This window comes from Nicotiana sylvestris, chromosome 12 (genome assembly GCF_000393655.2).
Source record: "Nicotiana sylvestris chromosome 12, ASM39365v2, whole genome shotgun sequence".
Lineage (NCBI taxonomy): Eukaryota > Viridiplantae > Streptophyta > Magnoliopsida > Solanales > Solanaceae > Nicotiana > Nicotiana sylvestris.
Window position 1 is genome coordinate 55,831,749 of NC_091068.1, and position 21,869 is coordinate 55,853,617.

Here is a 21,869-nt window from a genome sequence, read left to right on the forward strand (position 1 = left end):
ATAACAGTTTAATTAATACACTCGGTCAAATAAAAAAGTTTCATTCTTTTTCCAATGCCTATATTACTTATGAAATAATGTTAATAACTCTTATTTCCGTCGCTTCAGCGGAAAGAAATTTTCAAAAATTAAAAGTGATAAAATCTCACCTAAGATCAACAATGTCTCAATAAAGATTAAATTGATTAGCTATATTGTCAATTAAGAAAGACTTATTAGGAGCTAAAGATTATAAGAAAAGTACTAATAACTTCGTATCTAATAACGCTAGAAAAATCGACTTCAAATAAATAAATAATTTTTTTTAAAAAAAAAAAGTTAAGGCCCCTCATAAAGTTTGACTTTAGGCCACAAAACATGTTGGGCCGCCCCTGTCTGTGTATGAACTTCCAGCATATTATGCTGGAACTCCAACACACGGAAAGTTCCAGCATAATATACTGGAGATTGGAGTATGAACTTCCAGCATAATATGTTGGACCAGTATATTATATTGGAACTCCAGTATATTATGTTGGAACTCCAGTATATTATGCTAGAACTTCAATATATTATGCTGGAATATTTTTCGCATTTTGAGCAGTGTTTTCGTTCAGATTTATCTTTACATGAAAAGTAGCTAAATTTCTATTACTTTTAAAATTATGGCTATTTTTCAATGACCACTTATAAATATGACTACTTTTGAATTTCACCCCATCCTATCCCATATATTAATCTTGGATTCTTTCCTTCGTTTAACGTCAAACTTTACCCCAATAAGCACTAAACACTTATGCTGAAGGAAGTGAATATAATTACATTCGACCATTCAAAAGGTGTAAATATTTACAGCTTGTGCACAACTGAAAAGATATTAGTACCGAAATTTTTAATTTTTTCGCTTTTAGGGGATAGTTTCAAATCACATGCATTTGGAGGCTGAGGATCAGTTTTCCTGAGGTGAGACTGTTTCAGTTCCTTCGCCTAACCCTATCTATCTAAGAGGTTTCCTCAAGACTGGAATCAATCAGATTGCTGATCTATAAGACTAACTTTTTCCATGTGGGGTAGAAGAAGTAACCTGTTACGCAATGACGATATCCAGAAATGCAACACACAAGGCAAAGACAATCTCAAACGAAACATATATGAAGACGTTGCTGTCTGTGCAATAGCGTAAGACAGTTGCGTGTGAGAATGCAAGACTCCACAGAGGAAGCATGGGCCTCACTCAAAGAGAGATCATGTTAAAAGTAGCAAAAACCAACTACGACGACAGAGAATGGGCTAAAAGATGGATACATTAAGATTTAATGTGACGTTACATTAAAGGGAAATATGAAGCTCTATTCTAAATTCCTAGCTAGCTGTCAAATCAGTCTCTATGGTTTCAGAAAGGCTAAGTAAGATTGAATTTCCTCATTTCAGTGGTTTCATTTTTCCAAGTTGGTTTGCTCCAATATGGAGATGGACCACATTATTGAAGAGTGTATGACACATCATACACTTTTTTACTGCTTATATTATACCCCCAAAATTCAACATCCATTTCAAAAGGACCCACCCTTTGATATAGCAGAGGGCCAAAACTAATACTCTACAATAACGATCAGCCGAAATGTTAGAACTTACAAGCTATACATCCAATTATCACACAACTAGCTCCAGATAAAACATAGATAGACACATGATCTTAGTGGATCTGTTGAACAATTAAATTGTCACTGAAACAAACATTTGCAATACAACTAAGCTAAGAAAAGTATATTTGATCACCAGAGTGTGAGATTGAATTTAAGTACCTAGCATCGCTTAGGATCTACAAAAATTGACAAATACAAATAACTTAAAAGGGATCGGACATATTGAAATAACACCGCTGAGCAAAATCTTGATAGGTCCATTAATGTAGTTGAGCATGTATAAAAGGACCTTTTCAAGCAGGTCTGTAGGCCATATTCCGTTTTTCTGCTTCTTATTGGAACTCATTTATCAGTTACTATGGCTGCTCTTTAACTGCATCTTACTTAATTCTCCAGCATCTACTTGTGTGATTTCTGAGGGAGCTGCTTCTGAACATGCCCTCAGGACAGCTTCATTCTGTAAGAAAAATATATATCAGACTCCTTGTCTACCTGACATCTTACAGAAGAAGAAAAAGGAACTGAATTACTCCAAAATCTCATTTAAAGACATACGACTTCTTTCGTGTTCTAAATAGATGATTTTCCAATCAAATTAGATCAGACTTTTGATAGCAGGGTAGGAGGATCAAAACCTACCATCAAATATCATAGGTCTTTAGAGGCTGGTAAGACCCCTCTCTTTGGATTGAGATAAAATGAATGCCATCAGATCAAGCTTAAGAGAAAGAACAAAGCTTATACTTCAGAGAGATCTGATATTCATAGGCTGACTAGACCATATGTTGATCAGCAATTCACTTTTCTCAGGCCCATCACGGTGTAACGTTATGCTGACAAAGTGGATTTCACATCTATTGTTTCAAATAATATAAATGTTCCTAAAGGCAGTCAATGGTCATTGGAAAAACAATGAAATGCAGGATCTAGATAGAATCTAATAATCTCTATTTAAGGACGAGAAAATGGTACTGACCAGGTTTTAGGGTAATCAAAAACGGTAATTTAACATTCAGGCAAACTCATTTAAGTCAGTGATTTTTAGTTGAAAGGGATTATTTCACTAGTAGACTTGTTATGACAACTCAAGCATTTTCTTATTAATTGACTGACATATCACTTACTTAGAAAACAGTTAATGATATAGTTTGAGGGACCTCAAAGGTAACTACAGAAAACTTCATGAATCAAGAGGCATGCAGTGGAAACTACTCAAAATAATAGTAGCTTTGAGCACCAGTTTACCATTGTATCTTCCTGATTCACGTTGCATAATTCAATTCAGATATTGCCAAGCTGATTGGTTGATACAAAGCATTTCAGTTCCAGTGCCTTGTTCAGGTATATCAAGAGAAGATTTTCAATTACTCCGACCATGTTGAGCATACCTTGTGATCTTCAAACTCCATCAAACACAGACAAAAAAAAAAAAAAAAAATTCTCTATGTGTCTTAGTTTGACTCAGCCCGAAGTTTAAGAAGGTAAAGAAGTCTTTTGAATGTTGTAGTCATAAAGGGTTTTTACCAGAAAACATCCCTAAAGTATACACCAAAGTTTTAGTGCATCCTTAATGTATACCTTTTAGCACAAAACATCCCTAATGTGTTTAAAAATGAGAAGGTTTAGTCCAAAATAAACTCTCCGTTAAAAAACTATCCAGTTGTAGCCAAAACACAAGTTGTGCACATCACCCACTCCAGGAAAATAGAAAAAGGCTGCAGCCTTTCCCCTCCTTCATTAAACTATATCTTCCATGAGAGGAAAAGAAGAAACGTCTTGCATCTTTAGAACAAAATAGTACAAGAAAAAAAGTGCTTCTACAGTAAAAGCTTCTGATTGAAATACTTAGAGGAAACAAATATCAATGACATGGGCTCAAAGTTTGAGTGATAATCTAAAACGCCCAATTATGGTATTTCAGATTTTTCTGAACTTTGAGTATTATTTGTATACTGTTGTTTGCTACTCCAATGTAAAGTTGCTTCATCATTTATATCTATTTTGAGCTTCTGATGCAAACAAATGCAGAGATAGCAATGCCAAGATCTACACATTCGTGTATGGAGAACCAGAGCACGGATCCAAAGAAGATAAGACATGTAAGTCGAAGTCAAAGTGGACAAAGAAGAAGAAGACGAAGAAGAAGAACAAGAGCTAATGTTTTCCCAATTTTATCCTCAACAAAGAGCTGTGGATGGGGGAAAAGCAGCATATGGGGAGCCACTGCCTATTCTGGTTTCTAAGAATGTGTCACATGCGTAGCATGTGCTTAGGCTTCAACTGTTAGTTTTTTAACTAAGTTAACTTTGGACCAAGCCTGTTTATTTTTAGATACAATGGGGATGTTTCCTGTTAATTGGAATACTCTAAGGACGCACTTGAATTTTAGGGTATACTTTAAAGATGTTTACTATTAAAAACTCTACTGTTAAACTAAAGGTGTGAATAACATCTCAAAAAATTTCTTTGAATCTTGTGATTTTATGCAATTCTCATAAGGAAGTGTCACCAAGGGTAAAATGAGAACTTTGAATTAAGAACTTACTAAATATTAAAAGGTGGCATTCTTTTTGAAACAGACTAATAAGGAAAGTACGACACATGGATTGAAACGGAGGGAGAACTAAATTTCATGCTTAGAAAGGTTATTCTAGAAAGTTTGGTAAAAAGAAACATATATTTGTTCACTGCATTCAGCCCTTTTTCTTTTCTATTTGGTGCATGGAATCTTACAACAAAATCATCTATCCATGTAAGCAGGATTATGCTATTGACAAGAATTTAATGATTTAAAACATAATTAAATGGTATACATATTTTCTTTTAATCATACCATTTTAAAATGGTGTCATCAAAGACGAAGTCCAAAGCATCAATGTGGGCAATGTGGGCTTTATCCGCAAAGCGAAATTAAAGTGCAAGTTTTAGTGGAGAAACCACCTATTTAGAAAATATACACATGCATATAAGTGTGTGTGGGTGTGTAATGTAAGAGAAGTAGAGGTAAATACAAAAAAATTATATGGGCAAATGAATTGAAAAAAGCTCCTTTTAAGTGAAAGTATAAAGTAAAAATCATGTTAAATAAGTTCTTATACCAATTTAAGTTTTATATTCAGATGCAACTATAAGTATCTACAACTACACTGACTAGGTTTCCTCTGTCCCATATAACACCTCAATCCCAATTCAGTTGAAAAGAAACCAAAATTTACTCTATTAAACTGATTTTACCCCGTTTTCATCCAATATCATTACTCTCTAGGCTACTCTTAGATGGGGAAACACTGCCAACTTACAGACTACTTCAGCCTTGTTGGTATGCACATTAGCATCGGAAGATTCATAAGTGTCTCCATCCACTAAGCCCCTAGGTCTTTGGTTCAATGGAAGAGTGCAACACGTAATGTATGAGTTAGACACATGTTACGAGTTTGAACTTTCCGCGAACAAAAGAGCTTGCTATCTAACACATGTTGCAGTAGAGGGGCAGACCCGCCCCCAGGGCATTGATGTAGTGGTGAGAGCGCAACTTGTGGGTGTGTGGGTTAGGCGCACATCAAAGGCTCGAACCTTACAACAACAACAACCACCCAGTAAAATCCCACAAGTGGAGTCTAGGGAGGGTAGAGCGTACGCAGACCTTACCCCTACCCGGAGGAGTAGAGAGACCGTTTCCGGGAGACCCTCGGCTCAAAAAGACGAACAGAGACAATAGATCCGTACCAGCAGCAGTAACCAGAGAGATAATATCAATATCGTAAGAGACAGAAAATAGGTGAAAAGGCAATAACAAAAACCGGTACTAATTACACAGTACTATGAAAACAGAAAAATAGTGTGAACACAACATAAGCCACTAGCAGTCCAAGACAAAACACTATTAGACTAGCCCCACCCCCGATATAAAGTAGAAAAACACTCGGCTGCCACCTAACCTTCAACCCTAATACTCAACCTCCACACCTTCCTATCAAGAGTCATGTCCTCGAAGATCTGAAGTCGCTTCATGTCCTGCCTAATCACCTCACCCCAATACTTCTTAGGGCGCCCTCTAAAGAAAAAAAGCCTGGAATTAAACAGAAAAGGGTAGAGGAGCAGGTGCGCCACTCACCCTCAAGGATTTCTTGATTATTTAAAAAAAGAAGGGGTAGACCCATTATCCACCAAGTTTTGAACCATGTGCAGCTGACCCTCGAGAATTTCTTGATTATCAAAATAAGAAAAAGGCTTCTCAATCCACTCAGAAGCTTAGCAACTAAACTGTCTAATTGATCTCCACTTCAAACATTTTAGAAACCTCCTACTCGAGTTCAAGAAAAGATCATGAAACATCACAGAAGATACAAATAAAAGCCCGCAAATAAATGTTACCAAGCAACAACGGCCAGAACTGCAAATCACCATATAAGATAAAGTGCGGTTCTTTCAAGATAAAGTACAGGCAAGGACTGAGAGAAGTTATAATCCATCACAACTTACCACAGCAAAGATTCAGCAACTAATGGCCTACTGACACTGTTAAGATAGGGTGTCTTAGTACCAGCTATATACGCCAGTTGAACAAAAGCCTTGCAATAAGCTGAGGTAGCTACAGATTTTCTGGGAGACCTTTCGATCCTACAGTATTTTCTTCCATGGTATTAGTCTGATGGTTAGGAGGACAAAAGAAACAATTTTGGACGATGTAATATGCAGGTAAAACCTTCAGAGAAGCCAAACCCAGAAGCATTGATCTTAAACTGGAAATTAGGAACAATAAGTTAACCAAATTTATTGATAAAAAGGACTTTAAAAAGAAAACTCCTCTGAATAGACATTTATTGGTTTCTCATTTGATCAACTCAACCATGGCACACCTTCTCCAGACACTTGAGACGTGTAGTACGCTATCAACTCAAAAGTAAATCACCTCAACAACTAAACTACAACATTTGAAGGTAGCCCAGAATGTCATAAATGGAAATAAAACAGATGAGCCCTAAACTTGGTTATAAAAGAAAGGAAGAGTTTGGGGAAAGAAGAAGAAGAAGAAGAAGAACCTGCCAAACACGGCGAAGACGCTTTTTGGCGTTAGCTTTACGAGTAGAAGTGAGCTTAATTCTCTTCCACAGAAGGCCGCCGGAATCGTGTTTCTTCAAAATTTCCAGGACCCTTGTTCCCCAGAATGCGCCCCATGCCGACGCCATTCTCACCCTTTCTCTCTGCCAATCGATTGATATTTCTTTAAGCCCGTTTACGAAGATTGAATGGGCCACATATAACCTAAGCCCACTCGAATTGATCCAATGTGATCACACACATTCAACATACAAAGGCAAAAACAGTGCCACAAGTTTGAGAGTAGGTTTAAAGTAGTCTCCTAAGTATGTATGTATTGAGTAAACAGTGCCACAAGTTTGAGAGTAGGTTTAAAGTAGTCTCCTAAGTATGTATGTATTGAGTACCTTTTGTCTCCTCAATTTGCCAAAATTTGACACATTATTTAATAATTTTCTGTTAGATTTGATGAAAACTGTGGAAAGAAAGAAGAAGAAAACTAGCGTTGAACTCACATTTAGAGGTACAAATTTTGTACTTTCTAGTATTTTAGATATGTTTTAAAGTTCGGTGTAAATTTTGCTATTTTTCATTTTTTTTGTGTGTCTAGTATAGCTTTTGTATTGTATATTTAATATTTAAAGCAGGAGCGAATCTACATGTAAATTTTGGGTGTTTGAGCACCCATTAATTTCGACTTAGAATATATATAGTTGTACAAGAAGTTTAAGAAAACGGGTATTGTATGGAGTAAAATGGATAAACGATAGATTGATGCTCGATGAGTTGACACATGAAAGTAAAAACAAGTAAGATATGAGTCAACAAATAGTTGGCACCGATTATGAACATGTGACTGGTGTTGAATAAGTTCCCAAGGAATTGGAACCGAGAGCGAAGATTTGAAAGGAAGACAACGGGTAGAAAAGACATCATTCAATGAGTAGCCGTTATAAAGAATCTATGTGTTAGTGTTCAACCGTTATACAACCACCAAGAGGGATTTTATTCATATTAAAGAAGAGCTTGATTTGGAGATCTTTCCCCCGAATAGAGCTATAAATAAGAGAATTTGTATTCATTATAGGATAGGAAAATCATTTGTACACAAAAAAGCAAAAATCTACTATTATTCTATTGAACTGCTTTCTTTTTTTTTTGTCCTTGACATTGCTCTTACTCTTGCTACCGGAGAAGCTGAGTCCATAATCAGGCTTGAATTTTCTCCAAGTTATTTTAACCAATTTATTTTTGTTCTTAGATATTTTATAGTTTGGATTAAATTAATTTACGTATCTATAAATCACGTTACAAATTTATCTGTACTATTTTACGAGTAAATATTTTGGTGTCCACCGTGGGGCATAGACACTAGTGTTATTACTTTGATCCATTCATCTGTTACTAATGCAGTTTGACACTTTTCTTTAGTAAAAGAAAATTCAGATATGGCATCTAACGATATGAACAATTCTTACAACGTTGGAACAAACAACGAGCGAAATGATGTGTTCCAGCGTTATGATTCAACTAGTGAGACTCGCAAAGAAAGAGATGAAACAACTCCGGTTCGCGAAGAACAAAATCATCGGCATGTGGGAAGTCTAACTCCTGATGATATGGATGACAAATGTGTTGTTGAAAAGGTAAAAATTTTGAGGAAGCAACAAAAAATAATTATGAATCATTTCTCAAGACAAAAACCGAGTAATGACGGAGTTGAAGCATACGCTTTCGGTTGCTTCCAAGAACTCCAATAGAGGAATTCGAGTTCCTCCCAATATTCCCGCAAATCAAACAGTGCAAAGAACCGGTAATATCGCTTCAAGAAAGGAGTTCGATTTTAATAAAAATGAGGCAGGTGGTGCAGGTAGTAGATCCGGGAACGACAACAACATTATTTATCCTTTCAAAACTTATTTCATAAGATTCACGAGGGAAATGAATAAATGAATGGACCAAAATGCTAAATTATTCTATGCTCAGATGGATCTGATCCCGGGAGCACCATTGGTGTTGAAGGGCCCGGATTCAAAGAAGTATACACAGTTGCCGTTCAAATCAAGTGCAGCCCTGGAACTAATCCTAAAAAGATTCAAGATGTCCAATATTCCAAAATATAATAGGATTTCGGATCCACAAGAGCATATCACAACTTACACTACTGGTGTAAAGGGAAATGACTTGGCCCCACATGAGATCGAATTTGTCTTGTTGAAGAAATTTGGTGAACCCCTAACGAAGGGTCCTTTAACATGGTATTCTCTTTACAAGAGAAATCAATTGACTATTTTGAAATACTTGTAGATTCTTTCATCAAAGCTCATGTTGGGGTAAGGAAAGTCCAAGCTAGGAAAGTATACATATTCAGAATCGCTCAAGGAGAGTCAGAACAATTGTGGGAGTTCGTAATCTGATTTCAAAAGGAAAGGATATTATAGCCGACAATACTGAATGAGTGGGAAGCTGAAGCGTTCACCATAGGTCTCAAACTGATTATGATGCCTTCAGGAAATTGAAAGAAAGCCTGTTGTAATTTCAAGCAACCACATGGGCAGATGTCCATAATCGTTACGCATCAAAAATTAGAATAGAAGGTGATAAACAAAGCTCTCCGGTGTCAACCAAGGGTCGCAATCACGATTTGAATTAGGGAAAACTCAAAATTGATTTCGATGCAGACCTGAGGTCTTCTAGGAGTCATTTTCAACCTTATGAAAGAGCTGATGGGCAAATGGAAGAAGGATATCTGTGGATAGGCCACTTTCTTTCATTTACTAGATTGATAGTTTCCTTTTGAATTTGAAGGTCCAACTGGGAGTTGAGTTGAGAGGGTATGATTGTGTTGACGGTAGGGGGTTCCGCTTCCGCATTAACTTCCTTAGTTTTGTTCGTTTTAGAAGGACCACCACCAATGTGAAGGCCAGAGTTTTCAAGGACAACGGTAGTAGAAAACATGGTGATAGGAAATCTTAGCAAGGAAACTTTACTGGAAAAAAGGAGTTTGCATAAGTGCTTTGAGGGAATTCGAAAAAGAAGAGTTTGTAAAAGTGAAAGTAAAAAGCGATAAGTAGTGGAGAGGTTTATAGGTAGAAGGATTCATGGTCATCACTACCTTGAAAACTGGCAAAAATATTTGCCGAATCACGAGATAACACGTGTTTGGATCATTAAATACAAGGAGACATGCGTCCTTTCAAGTGTCAGAAGTCATTCAGGAACTTTTCAGCCAAGAAAATGTGTCTTATCTACTTTCCGGTAACATAAAGTTTTGTCACCGAAAAGTATGAGGACTATCTGTATGGGGTAAAATTGATAAATGACAGGTGGATGCTTGACGAGTTGACACGTGAAAGTAAAGACGGGTAAGATATGTGTCAGCAAATAGTTGGCATTGGTTACGAACATGTGACCGGTGCTGAATAAGTTCTGAAGGCATTAGAATCGAGAGCAAAGATGTGAAAGTAAGACATCGGGTGGAAAAGACAACATTCAATGAGTAGCCACTACAAAGAATCTCTATATTAATGTTAAACCATTATACAATCATCAAAAGAGGTTTTATTCATATTAAAAAAAAGCTTGATTTTGGGATCTTGTCTCTCTGAATAGATCTATAAATAGGAGAATTTGTGTAAGGTCCCGTAATAATTTCACCTAAAAACCTGAGGTTTTCATGATGCCAAGTTAGATTTAGGTGTTGATGGTTGTAGCGGTAGGGGCCTTTTGGGTTGAATAGCGCGTGGGGAGTTGAAGTAAATTTTTGGCAAAGCAAGGCATTTTCTGCGAACGCAGAATTATTCTACGGACTACAGATCCGCTGCAGAGTGAAGTAAAAACTTGAGCTAATTTTAGGACCATTATGCAGTCGCATAATCGTTTCGCGGGCCGCACAATCCTTTGCAGATCCAGCATAAAAAAATTTTGTAGGGGAGTTCTGCGGCAGATTATGCGACCGTAGAATTGGTCTGCGAACCGCAGACCTATCGCAGAGTAAAGCAGAAATGCCCAATTCCGGAGGGTCACTATGCGGTCCATTTTGCGGACTGCAGAATCATTATACGGTTGCATATGCGACCACAGATCTATATCGGGGCTTTATTTTTCTAATTTTTTTTAACCCGGCCCTATTTCGATATATAGTAGCTGAAGATCGTTTGTAAGGTAAAAATCTTATATTTTGAGAGTGGGAAAATGTTCTAGAGTAATAAGGGGTTCCTAAACTAATTGTTCATCAATTCTTGCTCGAGGCTTGAAGAATTCACAAGAAAACTCACTAGGTCTTCATCCTAGAGGTAAGATTCTACACCCTAACTCTCCATTTTGAAATTTAAGTAAAAAATAGGTAATAGTAATCAATTATTGGGTATGGGAGTGTATCTATGCATGCATGTACAATCATGAGTGTGGAAAAGTAGTTGAGCCCAAATGGGTAAACCTTGGGTTGTGGAGTGAGGGAAATCCACCATAGGAGAAGCTAGAGAACTTAATGCCCACCTAGTATTTGATAAAATGCTCAAATGAGCTGGAACCATGAACTCCTTCCTAAATTATGTTCAATTTTGCTATATTTCTAAATAGATTGAAGTGGATAAGTTTTTTAGAACATTGTAGTAATTTAAGGAAGCCCAAGGCGAGGTATGTTGGCTAAACTTCTCTTTTAGAATCGAACCTCATGATATCCTTGTAAGTCCCGAGTCGTTCATTCTGAATAAGCCTTGTGTCAAAAGATATATGTTCAATAGGTATTCCAAATGTTCTTGTTATATTATGTTATCATTTGAAAATGTGTTTGAAGTATGAGTTGCATATCTAAATGTTATAATTTCAAGTTGTGATTCAAATAAAAGCTATGATGCCAAATTGTGTAAGGAATCCCAATGTGCTTAACATTCTTATTTTCTCACATGTGGACTTAAAGTCTTGAATAGTAATGCTTTGTTATTGATGATGCATGATGATTTTTGGAAGTGAAAGAGAGAGCATAAAATATGAAATACGGCCAACGTGCCAAGAATGATATTGTGTTATGGCCATTGGTGCCAATGAAATGAATGATATGTAAAAGATTATGAAATGACTGGTAAATTACTTTAAATAATAAATGCTTTGGGAGTATCATTTAGTCACCGAGAAAGGGTAGGTCAAAATAACCTAACCCCAAAACTACATGTATTGGTGTATGAGTGATTGAGGGGTAAGTCCCCGTGTTAATGTGTTGAGGTTGTTTCCCCTTATATAAGATGAGAATAATGTGTTGAGATGTCTCCCCTTAAATGGGAGGAGATTATTGCTAGCAAGATATGATGTGATGTCAACCCACATGATATTGTGGTAAGAGGCTTAGCCGATCGGGATGAGATCGGACACCATGCCACACATATGGTGGTATTGTGAGTGGATGTCTCGGGGTGATACGGCTCAGCCGATCGGGCTGAGATATGAATCCATGCTAAAAACACGATGGTGTATCAGTGCTAAAGATCTCCCAACTTAAAAATATTTAACTTTCTTGAAATTTATCTTTCCCCTAATTTGACACCTTGTTACTATTTGAGTCTCTTATTGATTTCATGTCTCCTTTTCTGTTTACTGTTACTCATTCTATTGAGAGGGTGTTTAGTTTTACATACTAGTACTATTCCATATGTACTAATATCCCTTTTGCCGGGGGGCGCTGCATCTTTAATGGATGCAGGTGGTGTTGAACCGTGATAGTAGCACACCCTCTCCTCAGCTGACTTAGTGAGCTCCACTTCATTTTGGGGTCATGTATCTCTTGTCCCTTGTACATAGTATTGTGAGGTATAGCTGGGGCTTTGTTGTCAGCACTGTTATAGAACTATTTTGTTTATGTTAGAGGCTCCGTATACATAGTATGGGTTGTATTTAGTTTTGGGAAAGTTAAACTGAAAGTATTGTAAATGTATCATATGTATCCACTTCGACTACGAATGTGTAATGCACTATTTTGAAGACTCCTTAATGACGTAACTAATGGAAATGAACTGGTGTTATTCATATGATCTCTTACTTTCTAATTAATGAAATGTATCTTCTCTTCATTCATGGGATAATTAGGTAGACAACATTGTGCAAGCTTGTTAGACCGGGGTATCTCGGTTGAGCGTCGGTCACGCTCCCCTAGGTTAGGGTGTGACAATTTATATCCATTATAATGCAGGAAAATCATATGTACACAAAAATGCCAAAATCTGCTCTTATTCTATTAAACTGATTTCTTTTTTTTTGTTCTTGACATTGCTCTTATTGTTGCTACCAGAGAAGTTGAGCCCATAGTCATGCTTGTATTTTCTTCAAGTTATTTTAATTAATTTATTTCTGTTCTTAGCTATTTGATATTCATGGATCAAATTAATTTATGTATCTATAAATCACGTGATAAATTCAATTGTACCATTTTATGGGTAAACAGTTTGGCGGACAGGTTTGTTTCTGATAAAAGGGCGGATCGTGGTCGGAGTAGCAGAGTTTTATAAGAGAAGGAACCATCAGGGTCCCCGAATTCAACATACCTCGGTTATCCGATTTAGAACTGATTTCAGCTATGAGAAACATTAAAGAGGCATGATTTCTGAAACCAATTCGATCGGATCCTAGTCAAAGGGATCCTAACCTATAGTGTGAATTCCATGAAATGCATGGCCATAAGACTGGGGATTGTCGGCACCTTCGTGAAAAGGTTGCAGCATTAATGAAAAATGGTCACCTTTAGAGAATTTCTAAGTGATCAGGCCAAGAGCAATTATAGGAGGATTCGAGATGTTGAATAACTATCCAAATTGGCTGCAGGGTTGCCTCGCCTAACGATAAACATGATCTTTGGTGGTGTTGAAGTAAATGGAGTGACATTTTCATCAGCGAAGAAGACAAAGATATCGGTTACTCATGGCAAGAGGAATCGAGAAGCATCAGAAGATGATGAAATCACCTTTATGGAAGAAGATGCTGATGGCCTTATTTTTCCACACAACAATGCTCTAGTAATATCACTCAAAGTTTTAGATTTCAAAATTTACGTGTGTTGGTTGATCTAGGTAGTTCAGCCAATATCATTCAATTGAGAGTTTTGGAAAAAGCAAAGTTAACTGGAAACATAGTTCTGGCAGCAAAGCTTCTGGCCGGGTTTAACCTAACAAGTGTAACGACCCAAGAAAAGATCTAATATAAGGCCACGTAAAATATCACCTAAAACTCGGGGTTTCGTAGTGCCGAGGTAAGCTAAGGTATTTTGTGGTGTAGAATTGATTTGCGGACCGTAGACCTGTCACATACCTGCACAGAAGTGCCCAGTTCCGGAAGGCCATTATGCGGTCCATTTTGTAAACCGCAGAAGTGTTAAATGGTCGCATACCGTAGATCTGCATCGGGGCCTCATTTTTCTAATTTCATAACCCGACCCCATCTTGTTTTATCTAGACATAGGGGTTATTTTTTAGGGGTTATATGATATTCTAGAGAGAGAAGAGAGTTATTCTAGAGAGAGAAAGGGGAGGACTCAAGGATTTCACTACTCAACTTGGATCAAGCCTTGGAATTTCATCAAGAGGAACTTGCTAGGGTTTCTAAAAGGTAAGAATTTCTTCCCCCAATTCTCCAATTTCGGATTTTTGGGTTGGTTATAGGTGACAAGAGTAGACATATCACATGCATGAGCTAATAGGGATTATGGGAAAGTTGTTGGACAATCTTGGATGGTTTTGTTGTTGAATTGGTTGAGGAAAGGTTGGGTTGTCATTGTAGCAGCTCTTGCCATACAAATTCCTCTAATAATGCTTGTAAATTCTCCCCTCTTGTATATATTGTAATCGTTAGGAGTGTCGGGATATTTTTGTTACACCACGGAAAGCTCTTTCGAGATATGAAGGCTAAACTCTTCTTCTAGTATCGGAATCCCTATACTCTTACAAAACTCCATCGCGGGTAGTTCGAACTTCAAAACACCATTGACGTGGATATTCAAGCTACTAAATTGATCCCCAATTGCATAACATGTCAAAACCCTCATGTGTTAAAGACTATCTATTTTGATTTAATTATGTTATAGCCCTTTCAGGAAGAAAGTTTTGTACGGAGTCAATGTGATCAAATTCTTATATCTCATATGATGAAATCTTATGAACTTAAATTTGTTAAGGCAAAGGTTCCATAGTGTTTTATTTGGAAGGAAATCTTTTCTACAACTATTACCTTTTTGAAAATCTAGATTGTGGTATTGTGATTACACCTCCACCCGTACACATTGGGGTGAGGCGGTAGGGCCTCTTTGTGTAGAGATTATGGCAGTGTGATTACACCTCCACCCGCACACATTGGGGCGAGGCGGTAGGGATGCTTTATGTAGAGATTGTGGCAGTGTGATTACACCTCCACCCACACACATTGAGGTAAGGCGACATGGCCGATGTGTGTAAAGATTGTGGCAATGTGATTATACCTTCACCCACACACTTTGGGAAGAGGTGGCAAGGCCTCTTTGTGTATAGATTGTGGCATTGTGATTACATCTTCACCCGCACACATTGGGGTGAGGCGGTAGGGCCGCTTTGTGTAAAGATTGTGGAATTGTAGTAGAGGTTGTTAGAGAAGATCCCTAACTTGAAATTCATACATGTTATTGAAAGCTTTAAATGAATTTTCTATGGTTTAACGACTACTTAGGTTCTTTTATTGCTTCCATGATTTGTCACATTCATGTTGGGGTGAGGCGGCAGGCCGCTTTGTGTAGAGATTGTGGGATTTTAGTAGAGGTTGTTAGAGAAGATCCCTAACTTGAAATTCCTACATGTTATTGAAAGCTTTAAATGAATTTGCTATGTTTTTAACGACTATTTAGGTTCTTTTATTGCTTCTATGATTCGTCACATTTATGTTATATTTCCAATCTTTGAAGGGGGTGTTTGGTATTCATACTATTCCATATATACTAACGTCCCTTTTGCCGGGAGCACTGAATCTTTAATGGATACAAGTGGTTCCACAACATGCAACATTGATCGGTAATAGTAGTACACCCTCACCTTAGTGGACTTGGTGAGCCCCATCGCATTTCGGGGTCTTGTATCTCCTGTCCCCTATGTATATTGTTTTGAGGTATAGCTGAGCTTTGCTGCCGGCATCATTATGCTATTCTTTTGTATCTATTAGAGGCTCCGTAGATATAGCATGGGTGGTACCTTTGTTTTGGGAAGTCAAATTAGAAATGTTGTATTTGTATCATTTTGCCCCTTCTAAACTATGAATATGTAATGTATTATTTTGGGAAAATCTTGAATAAAGTTCTAACAGTAGTGAAATTTGGATTGTTCATGTAACCTTCTCATTGTCTAAATTAGTGAAATAAATCATCCCTTTATTCATGGGTGAGTTTGGGTAGAAGGTATCATATATGCTTGCTCTTGGGTTACCTCGGTTGAGCGCCAGTCGCGTTTCTCGATGGTCGGGGCGTGACACATACGATGCGGTTATGTTTGGGCTCTATAGCAAAATTCGAGTGAGATTGCTCTTGTGGTGTTGAGTGGTTGATTGTGCCTTGGTTATGGTCTTCATATTTCTGTTATATAGTGATATCTGTATCTCCATGGTTATGGTCACACACTTTGTATGTTTGTTGTTGATATGCTTATGGTTATTGATTGTAAGTATCATGGCTCGACGTACTCCAAGTAGATCGGTATCAAATTGTACCATGCATCGCAACGACATTATGTTAGGATATGATCTTTTATGCTTATTTTGTGTGTTATGTTTTCCCTTATGTGGTGGATTGATAGCATTGCGCTTCGTGGTGGTATTTGTTGAGCTGGCGGGATGGTTCCTTCATTTCCATTCTCTTTCCATTATTGGGTATATCTGAGTTATTGTTCGTTGGTGCATGAATTGCATGGTATGTGGCTCTAAGTAGGATTTGTGTGACAGTTCAATCGAGTAGCTTGTACTAGACGAGGTGAGGTTATTGGGCCTTTTGATTAAGGTATGTTTGGAAGAATATTGTCTCTATTGGTCATAGATTTTGGCTATGGTTCTTATCGGGTAAGAGAGCTCCACGACTTGTTGATCTGATGGGTGGTTATGAGTTTCTCTATGTTTCTTTCAGCATTGGTAGTTTACGAAGGTTCAGAACAAGGTTTTAGTTTATATGAGGTTTTTTACCTATATCGACTTGATTATCGAGCAACTATTACAGCCGGAAGTTATTGCTGTGAGTATTTAAGTTATGTGGTATATCATGTGATTTTGTCTTGAGATATGGTTGTGGATTGATACAACTTGTTCAGAGTTATACGGTGCATATATGCAAGAATAAGGTCATATAATGAGTTATGGATGTTGGGATATGGGTTTTAAGGTAAGGTTGAAGTAAGGATCCTATGTTAGGTGGTGTTTTCGAGCTTATATGGATTAGGGTGGCTTGGTATTACCCATGGTTATGTGTATGGTGAGGTTATATGGCGATTTGATGGCTTTAGATCAACTCTTAGCACGTTCGAGGATGAACGCATGTTTAAGTGGGGAGAATGTAACGATCCAACCAGTCGTTTTGAGCTTTAGCGTTCCATTCAGTGGTTTGAGGGTTTGAGTAGCTTCATATTATGTATTATGACTTGCGTGTATGGCTGGTTTCGATTTTCGAGCGATCCAGGATTGATTTTGAAGAATTATTCTCGTTTTAGAAGCTTTAAGTTGGAAGAGTTGACCAAGATTTGACTTTTGGGTAAACTGACTTGGAATCGAGTTTTTGATTATTTTGATAGGTTTATATGATGATTTTAGACTTGTACGTATGTTCAAATTTGGTTTCAAAGGTTTCTAGAAGAATTCGACACTATTTGTCGAAAGTTGGCAATTTGAAGAATTTAAGAGTTCATAAGTTTGACCAAAAGTTGACTTTGATGTTATTGGACTCCAATTGGTGTTTCGAGACTTTGGATAGGTCTATATAGTTGAACTGAACTTGTATGAAAAGTTTGAAAGTAATCCAAAGTGTTTAAGTATGACTCAGACACTTTTTTGAAAGAATGAAGATTTCACAACTTAAGAGATATTCTATTCAGTTTGAGCCCCGATTCTTTGTTGTGATGTTCCCATAGGTGTTTTGAGGCTTTGGATAAGTTTGTATGATGTATTTGTACTTGTTGGTATGATTGGATGGGGTCCGAAGGGTCTGGGGTGTATTTTGGAACATTGGTTAAGAAACTACTTAAGGATTTGAAGTTTGATCATGGTCAATATCGGATCAAGATGAACTCTTTTTGGTGTGTTATGTGCGCGAGCAGGTTTGTAGCATGTTTTATGATTGAAATGCATATATGGTTTGTGTTCGGGAAGTTCCGAATGAGTTTTGGATGCTAAAACGAAGATTTTCTTATTGCTGGTTTTTTTCTTGTGCAAATAATTACCAAAATGCCATTGAAAATTTTAGATTTCTTTTAAAATTTCAAATCATCATATCTCCCTTATTTTAAGACCAAATTAGGTTATTCAAGAGGCTATCTTGGTTGTAATCTCACAAAAATCATGTTGGGCTTATCAAGCGTAAGTTTCGGAAACATATTGGGCCTGAATCAAGCTAGGATAACTGCCACATCTTTTTTCATTTTTCGAAATTTAGTTACTTTTTCTCACAAGGTTTTGGAGCTCGATTTTGGGCGATTTTGGAGGGGATTTTTACTACTTGGATTGGGGTATGTATTTTTTTACTCCGATTTTTTATTACATCATAATTCCAACCTCGATTTTAGTGTTTGATTAATAATTTGAATTGAAAAAATTGAAAATTTTGGTAAAAACTTTCTAAAGCATAAATGATGGTTTGAAGGCCGATTTGAGGTCGAAATTGAATGATTTTGGTATGATTGAACTCGTATCAAAATGAATATTCAAAGTTTGTGAGTTTTGTCAAGTTCCAAGGTGCGGGACCGAGATTGACTTTTTGGGTTGACTTTTTAGTTTTTATTAAAGATCAAAGCTTTGTTATCTGAAATTATTTTCTATGGATTTTATTTATGATATTAAGTTATTTTTGCTTGATTCGAGCCGTCTGGAGGTTGTGTCACATGAGAAGGGAGTCTTAGAGTATTGATTTAGCTTCTTTGAGGTAAGTATCTTGCCTAACTTTGTGTGGGGGAAATACCTTTAGGAATGAGTTTGATTGTACTATTTGAATTATGTTGAAGACGTGTACATGAGGTGATGAGTATGTACACGGGCTTATATGTAAAAATTGACCAGTTTAGACTCTTAAGTTACTTATAAGCATTTAATTGAAGTTGCTATTAATTGTTCTATATTTCGCTGTCAAGTTTATTCTTACATGCTTTACTTGAAGTTGTTATTACATGTTCTAGTTTTCATTGTCGAGGTTACTCTTATATGAATTTATTAGTAATTGTTGTTACATGCTATTCTTTCCATTGTTGAGTTATTCTCATGCATTTAGTCGTAGTTATTATTTTATGCTATCTCTCTTATTGTTGAGCTTATGTTATGTATTTGAATTTGAAGTTGTCATTTCATGGAAATACCTTCATTGTTGAGTTATGGAAGTTGTATTTGTTAAGAGCTATTGACACGTTTGTGGTTGAAGTTTTTGGTTAAGGAATACCTTCCCTTGTTGAGTTATTCCTCGTTCATTTTGTTATTATTGAGATTCTTGTACATGTTGTGGTTGAGCTGTTGTCACGACCCCAAAACCAAGCCGGTCGTGATGGCGCCTATCATGGAACTAGGTCAGCCGACACAAACCTAAAACCAATCAGTATTTTCCATTCTTAGGATAAAATCAAATCTATTTAACAATAAACTTTTATATAGTGTTTAAAACAAACAACAGTGCAGAAGGAAAGCCCGACGTCGGGGTGTTACTAGTCATGAGAATCTACAAAGGACTTTCCGATGACACTAAGACATATACAGACTGGAAAATAACTAATAACAACCTATAGGAAGACAAGAGGGAGAAAAGTAGGGTTGTGATCACCGTGCAGCTACCTTACTATCTCCAGCAGATCCGCGACAGATGAAAATAACGCTCACTAGCATGTCCAGCAAATCCCTGGATCTGCACACAAGGTGCAGGGAGTAATGTGAGTAAGACAACTCAGTAAGTAATAAAAGTAAATAAAGACTGAGCAGTAGGAAACGATAAATCCACATCACGATAAACTCAGTAAGCACAACAAGCTTTCAAATCAGAATATGAGTCAATCGTCTCATTTAAAATCTAGCTTTTGGTAAAAATCATTTGAAGATGCTTTCCAACGGTTTCAATAGAGGTTCAATATAGTTTATAGTAAAAGTGATGAAAATCATAAACGGCCCTCGGGCAAAACATAGTTCGTATACAGCCCCTCGGGCAAACATAAATCATATACATCTCATAACATAAAAATCTTAGTGGAAATAACAAAGCCAAATGAGTGATTAAATTCTGAATATCTCGTAAAAACTCTAGTTTCAATGAAATTTGTTTAAAAGCATTTGTTTGACATTTTCAACAGAAGCTCAGTATAAAGAAGAGTGAAAATAGTAATTTCATAAAAACAAGCCCCTCGGGCAAAACATCACTTATTTATATATATATATATATATATATATATATATATATATATATATATATATATATATATATAGCCCCTCGGGCAAACCTCTCAGTCATTCGAGACTCAACTCTCATCGATCAGTGCTCACACTCAGCACTCACGCTCAATAGGTACCTTATAATAACCGATGTGGCCTTCAGCCCCATCCATAAATATATATAGTTGACTGTTCTCATTGGGGGTGTGCAGACTCTGGAGGGGCTCCTACATCCCAAGCGCTATATCATTACGGCGTGCAGCCCGATCCATATATCGCTGCGGCGTGTATATATATATCGCTGCGGCGTGCAGCACAATCCATAACTATATAACCCTCACAACCAGGCCCTCGACCTCTCCCAGTCATCAACCTCACAATCAGGCCCTCGGCCTCTCTCAGTCATCAACCTCACAATCAAGCCCTCGTCCTCTCTCAGTCATCAACCTCATAAGTTACTCGGGCTGTCATTAAAACAGGGTGCTCAACCCAAAATATCATTTTTATGAATCAAAGGAATAATAAATACTGAGTTATGAAATCAATAAAAAAACATAACATGACTGAGTACGGATCTTAAGTCAAAGCAGTGAGGAAATAATAAGGAAAAGCCCCTAAGGGTCCAAACAACTTTGCACGAGGCCCAAATATGGCATCCAACCCAAAACATAGTAATATTTTCCAGAACACAAGTGTATCAAATAGTTTTCAGTTAAATACGCAACTTAAGAGTCGCTACGGGACGGACCAAGTCACAATCCCCAACTGTGCCCTCCCCCACGCTCGTCATCTAGCATGTGTGTCACCTCAATATAGTGAAATGATGTGAAATCCGGGGTTTCATACCCTCAAGACAAGATTTACAATTTACTTACCTCAAACCAGACGAAAATCTACACCGCGATGCCTTTGCCGCTTGACCCGGCCTCAAATCATTCCGAATCTATCCAAAATCAGAATCATATCATCAATAAATGCTAAAGGAACAAGGCACAAGCAAAAATAATCGAATTAACTCAAAAATATCAAAATTGGCCAAACCCGACCCCGGGCCCACGTCTCGAAATCCGATAAATTAACAAAACTAGAAAGCATATTCGCTCACGAGTCCGCCCATATCAAATTCACCAAAATTCGACATCAAATGGCCATCCAAATCCTCAAAATCAACTCTCCAAATTTTCTTCCATTTTCCCCAATTTTCACCCTAAATTCCCAAATTAAATGATAAAAATCAAGACTTAATCATGGAATTTAACCAAATTTGAGTGAAGAACACTTATCCCAATCAATCCTCTGAAAATACCCTCCAAAATCGTCTTCTCCCGAACTCCATAGCTCCAAAAATGCAAAAATGGCTAAAACCCTCGAAATAGAGTACTTTATAATCCGCCCAGGCATTTACCCTATGATATCGCAGACAAACTAGTGCAATAGTGAAGAACAAAAATTTCAAACCCTTTTTTACCCTATGCGATCGCGGCCATTCTCCCGCGATCGCGCAGAACAAATATTTCCAACAGCCTTCTCCAACTTTTCCGGACAACTTCTAGTATAATGGTCATAACTTTTTGTACAAAACTACAAATTACCATTGGTTTAACT

General features: G+C 37.1%; 1 long non-coding RNA gene across 1 annotated transcript; it reads right to left on the reverse strand.

Annotated features, from left to right (window-relative positions):
- Positions 1–1,664: 1,664 nt before the first annotated feature.
- Positions 1,665–7,116, reverse strand: LOC138884137 (uncharacterized). Its single transcript, XR_011404272.1, has 2 exons — positions 6,668–7,116; positions 1,665–2,082 (listed from the first exon to the last, which is right to left on the reverse strand). It is a non-coding gene; the product is annotated as an uncharacterized lncRNA (long non-coding RNA).
- Positions 7,117–21,869: the final 14,753 nt, after the last annotated feature.